The sequence below is a fragment of the Sinocyclocheilus rhinocerous genome, unplaced genomic scaffold (assembly GCF_001515625.1).
Source record: "Sinocyclocheilus rhinocerous isolate Xijiao unplaced genomic scaffold, SAMN03320098_v1.1 scaffold993, whole genome shotgun sequence".
Lineage (NCBI taxonomy): Eukaryota > Metazoa > Chordata > Actinopteri > Cypriniformes > Cyprinidae > Sinocyclocheilus > Sinocyclocheilus rhinocerous.
The window spans coordinates 2019250-2025653 of NW_015639771.1; the positions used below are offsets into that span (position 1 = coordinate 2019250).

At 44.3% G+C, this 6404-nt stretch overlaps 1 long non-coding RNA gene across 1 annotated transcript in view; it reads left to right on the plus strand.

Annotated features, from left to right (window-relative positions):
- Positions 1 to 4885: 4885 nt before the first annotated feature.
- Positions 4886 to 6404, plus strand: part of LOC107751809 (uncharacterized) — a 3637-nt gene continuing 2118 nt past the window's right edge. The window contains exon 1 of the long non-coding RNA XR_001641299.1: positions 4886 to 5712. This is a non-coding gene — a long non-coding RNA (uncharacterized LOC107751809). The remainder of the gene's footprint in view (positions 5713 to 6404) is intronic.

A 6404-nucleotide genomic window follows, 5' to 3' on the forward strand; every position in this document is an offset into this window, starting at 1 on the left:
AGAGCAGTTCTAGAGATTATGTTTATGTGTTCATGTACTCATATTGAGGCGGCAGAGGCTGAAAACACCTTGAGTAGGCCTATGTGTAGTAGGCTAAATGAAACCGCATGTCTGCACCATTAATTTCCACGAGGGGCAGACTGGGGAAAAAAATTCAGGCCGGGAAATCTCGCACTCATACACCCACAACAATTGTAGCTGTTGTGTATCTTTGTAAGTCATTAGCCCTCTTTCGAGGCACGCGCAAGCGCACTTTTATGCGCTTATGCACTTTAACTTTTAGAACGTTAAAAACCTATGGGGGAAAAAATGAACACCCCTACCCACCCCCACAAAAGCAGTATGGTAGTGATCTCGCACAGCTCTGACAGTGTGTGCACACATCTATGTGTAGTCATTCATCCACATTTGAACAGAGTGGACAGTGAAATCCTGTAAATACAGAGTGCTTTGTACAATTCTCTCTTGGGGATTGTCTCTATTCACCCTCCTCTCTGTAATAGGAGGCAGATGGTTGGATAAATCGGTTAATAGTGGACGCAGTTCCTGCCGATGAATATTCCTTTCTGATCCCAACTGTCCTTTAGGTTTAATCTTATAAAGGGTCCCCACCTTATCCAGGCACTGTACTACTTCATAGACAACAGACTCCCATTGATCCTGAATTTTATGACGACCAACAGGGTGACTTCATCTGTAGACAAGTGAACCTGCAGACAAAATGGACAAGGGAACAGAATCATTTCGGGTCCTATAAGCAGCCGCTGCTTCCAACTGAGTTCGTGCTATAAGATAAATTGTTGTCAAATGTTGCTGATGTTCACTGGCCCAGTCTTCCACAGTGCCACCTACTGCTACCTACCTCCACTGCTTAACCCCAGCAGTGAATCCACTGGGAGAAGGGGCTTTCTCTCAAACATCAATTCATATGGAGAAAATCCTGTAGACTGATGTACAGATGGGAAATGCATCCTTTCTTGTTCTTGAATTTTGCTGAGGATAATCAACACACAAACGGATGGACCCATCTTCTTGACGACAACAATCGGTGAAGAGAAAGGACTGCAACTCGCCCGCACCACTCCCTGCTCCAGGGGACTGAAACACAACCAATAAATTCGGAATCAGTTAAATGTTCAAAAATCTGGCATTCAGTCAAAGCATATTTCAAAGGTGCAGGTAAATCTACAGCTGAAGGGGAATGGAACAATGCAGCACCATGTTGGCTAAACAACTCATGGTAACAACTTTGTAAAATATTCATCCCTAACAAACCAGGAACAGTGCATTTCTTTTTCTGTGTTAATGCATCAGGAGAATCCTGTACAACCAATATGCCCATACGAGGCAAATTTTTACCCAGAATCATTACATCTAATTCTAGGTAGCCCCTATAGGGGATATCTAATCCATTTGCAGCTTTAAGTTGTAACCAGCCACATGCCTGTAGATTACCCTGGACTTGAGACTGGAAATGTTCCTTAAAGAAACCCTCGGTAATAGTTGACACCATCGAACCTGTATCCACAAGGCATCCATACCTGCCATAGTTACTTTAATCACTGGGCACTGGCCAATAAGCGTAGAATGGGCAGTGGATGCATTAACTTTCCGTGGTGAGCCAACAAAATCACCATCTAGCACCTGGCTCTGAGCGCTAGATGCAGTTAGTTTCCCGACAACCCAGCAGACTGACCGTTTCCCCCATGGCTCGTACGTCCCCCCTGATTATTACAACGTCTAGCAATATGCCCGGATTGCCCACATCGCATACAAATAGGATGGCCATCTGAATCAAATCGATAGCGTTGGGGCCGATTATTTGGACCATTAGATGGAACATGCCAGACAGGAGTAGACAACCGTTGTAGAATAGTGTCCAATTGTGCTTGCTGCTTACGCAGTGTCTCTTTCAATTCATTTATTTCTTTACTAGACTCAACTACCACAGCACTAGTCTTTACTTCCATATCTGCTACATCACTATGGGTATCACAAGAGTAAGCTCTAGCCCGGGGGACACTACACCGCTCTCCATCATCAGCCCAACGTATTGCTTCACTACGAACGTCAATAAAGGATATAGAAGGTTGTTGTCTAATAAGACGTTTCAATTCTCGGCGAAGCATACCATCACGAACATGCTCTGCAAAATGGTCACGTATTATTTTATCAGAATCCTGGATGTCTGTTGGGTTCTTACACTTAACTACCTCCATTAAGGCCATTAATGAGTGAGAAAACTCTCGCAGCGTCTCCCCATCCCACTGACGTCATTGGAAAAACTGTGCTCACTGATTGTGAGCACCCAAATGTTTTGAGCAAAATAGCTAAAATTTGTTCAGGGTCATTCCTGACTGAAGCAGGACGAAACCTAATTTCAGACCTAGCCTCCCCCTCTAAGTGATCATACACAAACAAAGCTTGCTCAGTTAATGTCATGTATCTAAAATTCAAGCATCTACGAGCTTCCTCTACCCATTCCTCTACCCCAAGGCTTCCCGCACCCATACTGCCTGAAAACCTTGGGCATTTTCGTTCACGGGGAAGACAGACATACCTTGAGCCAGTAAGACCATCATCATGGCTATTTACTACCCCTCCCTGTCCTTCCACTGCATTCTGCTGGGCTGCCGCTTCCTGCCGAAGCTTGACATTATCAGCTTGTAGCTGCTGAAGCTGTTCTGTCAGGGCTCTAATCTGGTCTTCCTCCCCCTCAGACATAATCTAGGTAAAGAGCAAATAAACACCAGGAAAAAACAAACAAACAAATAAAGCAGGATAGGTATGGGAAATACAATAATCTTGACCTCGAAGCCCAACGTCAATGGTAATGTGAAGATGCTCCCAGGACGTCCTCTTGCCAACCACTGTTTTCCTCTTTGTACTTATTTTTCACCTCCACAGCAATCAACCATTCACCAACTCACAACATACAATAATAATAAAACTTAGGGGGAAGAGACAAAGAGAAAAAAAATAAAATAAAAAGGAAAATAAATAAAGAATAATGGTAACACCAGCAACCACCTAACACCCTGCCGACTACGCCAAATGTGGCCTTGTAGCTCTGGGAGATGGAATTGTACATGTACCCTTAGTTAACAGGAGAAGCTGATATCTGCACCAATTTTGGGGTACGCAGACTTCACCAGACCATTTGTTCTTGAGTTGGATGCTAGTAGTTTTGGGCTGGGAGCTGTATTGTCGCAAGAACAAGAAGGGTAACGGCGGCCAATTGCATATGCAAGTCGGGGGCTGAGACCCACGGAAAGGAACATGACTAACTATTCAGCAATGAAATTAGAGATGCTTGCGCTTAAATGGTCAGTCACGGAAAAGTTTAGAGATTACCTCCTTGGCTCTAGATTTACAGTGTACACTGACAACAATCCCCTCTGCTACCTCCGTACGGCCAAGTTGGGGGCTGTGGAACAACGATGGGTAGCACAGTTGGCGTTATTCGACTTCACAATGATGTATAGACCAGGCTCATCCAACAAGAATGCGGATGCACTTTCCCGCTTGCCCCAACCATTACCGAGCTCCATGAGGGAAGTTGCTTCTGGCATCACTGTTCCTGAGGAGGTAGGAATGGTTGTCGATAGTTCGGGTCAACATTTTGTCTGCCTCTATATCAACCATGGAGGCAATTCCAGCACGAGGTAAAGCAGACTTAAAAGTATTGCTGCAAGAAGATCCAGTGATACAGGCTTTTTTGGTATATTGGAAGCGGGGCACAATTCCTACAGCTGTGGAAACGAGGAAAAGAATCTCCGGCAGTGATACAGTTGGTGCGTCACTAGAAGAGAATCCAGGAACAGCAGGGAGTCCTGTATCGTAAAAGTCATGTACCTGGGGGTAAGGAAGAAATTTTGCAATTGTTGTTACCTCAGAGATTGAAAACCGAAGTACTTACCAATCTTCATGACCAGCATGGCCACCAAGGGGTGGAAAGAACCACCACCCTTGTGCGTCAGCGTTGTTACTGGCCATTTATGCGACGTGACATTGAACGCTGGTGCCAAGAATGTCATAGGTGTCTTCCAGCCAAGGCGGTCCAACCCAAAGTAAAAACCTTTATGGGAAGTCTGCTGGCATCTAGACCACTGGAAATTGTGGCTATTGATTTCACCATGTTGGAACGAGCCAGTGACGGTAGAGAAAATCTTCTAGTGGTAACTGATGTGTTCTCTAAGTTTGCACAAGCATACCCTACACCAGACCAGAAAGCAAGTACGGTGGTGCGTATCCTCACTGAACGCTGGTTCTATGTGTATGGGGTCCCCAAGCGTATCCATTCGGACCAAGGTCGAAATTTTGAGAGTGAGTTACTGAAGTGCATCTGTCAGTTGTATGGCATTGAAAAGTCACGCACTAGCCCGTACCACCCGGAGGGTAACGGGCAGTGCGAACGGTTCAATAGGACACTCTACGATTTGCTGCGTACTTTACCCCCAGAACAGAAAAGAAGATAAAGAAGATGTCTGCCTCAATTGTTGTTTGCATACAACACTTCTGTACATCAGTCTACAGGATTTTCTCCATTTTCTCCAATGTTTGGGAGAAAGCCCCTTCTCCCAGTGGATTCACTGCTGGGGTTAACAGAGGAGGTAGCAGTAGGTGGCACTGTGGAAGACTGGGCTAGTGAACATCAGCAACATTTGACGACAATTTATCTTAAAGCACGAACTCAGTTGGAAGCAGCGGCTGCTTATAGGACTCGAAATGATTCTGTTCCATTGTCCATTTTGCCTGCAGGTTCACTTGTCTATAGACGAAGTCATCCTGTTGGTCGCCATAAAATTCAGGATCAATGGGAGTCTGTTGTCTATGAAGTAGTACAGTGCCTGGACAAGGTGGGGACCCTTTATAAGATTAAACCTAAAGGACAGTTGGGACCAGAAAGGAATATTCATCGGCAGGAACTGCGTCCATTATTAACCGATCCATCTAACCATCTGCCTCCTATTATAGAGAGGAGGGTGAATAGAGACAATCCCCAAGAGAGAATTGTACAAAGCCCAGACCTCAGTAGTGAAGAGGAGTTGGATTTTCTGGTGTTGAAACCAGCATCCCCACATAAAGAAGCCAGGCAGCAAGGTGCAACCGTGACTCCTCTAAACCAGCCTGTTCTTTCAAGTTCTGGCCAGGGTGGGTCTTTAGAGAATATTGTTCCGGGGGGCGAAGAGGATCATGTCCAAGATGGAGTCACACGACGGACTACAAGGATAACAGCAGGCCAACATTCCAACCCTTTTCACCTGCCTAGGACCATAGCAAGGAGCCCGGAGGGTGAGGAAGGGAATGCAATTTGCCCCATAATTAACAGGTTGAATGTCTTGTTCAGGCCCTGGAATTGATGGTTTTGTCACCGGGACGGTGACATTTACAGGGGGGTGAATGTGGCACATAGGAAAGTAGGTCAGGTGGGCGGCGTCAGTAAATAGTTTTAGGTGAGCCGTCTATGGTACCTGGTGACGCAAATTAGAGGGCAATTAGCCATTTGTATGAGCGAACGCCACATGTAAAGGGAGTGCCACTAGCACAGCATTTCAGACACTGCAGGGGAGTGAAAAGGCGAAGCACTATTGTGTGAAGGAGTCCGTATTTAAAGAAGACTCTAATAGTTCTCGAAAAACTGTTTGATGTGACCAGTAGGCAAGGCTGATAGCCGTCGATTGCGGTGTGACTCAATTTGAATTGTTTCAGGTATGGAGTTTTATATGATACGGGATGTATATTTTAAATTTGGAGTTTTGTATTTTGATCTGTTCTTTGTGTAATTGTAAAACGGTGCAAGATCACGTTTTATGAGGATACATTTGGCAAGCTGCATCTATGGTTCAGGTATGGATGTTTTAAAGAGTAGTAAGTGTGTGTTAATGACTTGCTTGATCTAATAATGTTTTTATTTGTAGGAGAGTTTGTCAGCCACTGTTTTCTTTACCTCCATATTAAATTAATGATTTAGTGTGTTTTGTGTGTTAATTAGACGCAGCGCTCAGTGAGCGCGTTGAGAAACGTGAAGGGGGAGATTTTTCTTGTGTTCCTTTTGTAGTTTTCGTTTGTATTGTATTTCTTTGGGAATTGTATTTTAATTTTATTTGGGTATTGATGGTACAACGGTACAATTCACAGGTAATGGCATTGAGCAATATGCAATAATACCCTTTAAAGTTTATCACAGAAGTGTGCTGATTGCAGTGTATCACATGAAGGTGATTGCTTAATTTGGGTTTTGTATTTAAAGGGTTTATGACCTGCCTTGCCTGTGTACACCACATTATACCCTCTCTTTTTACCTGTCATGCTGTGAAATGTTTTAGCATTATATGTAATAAGGAATAAAGAGTTATGTATTTTGTACACCAGCACCTGCCTTTGTCCTTTAATTAGGATAT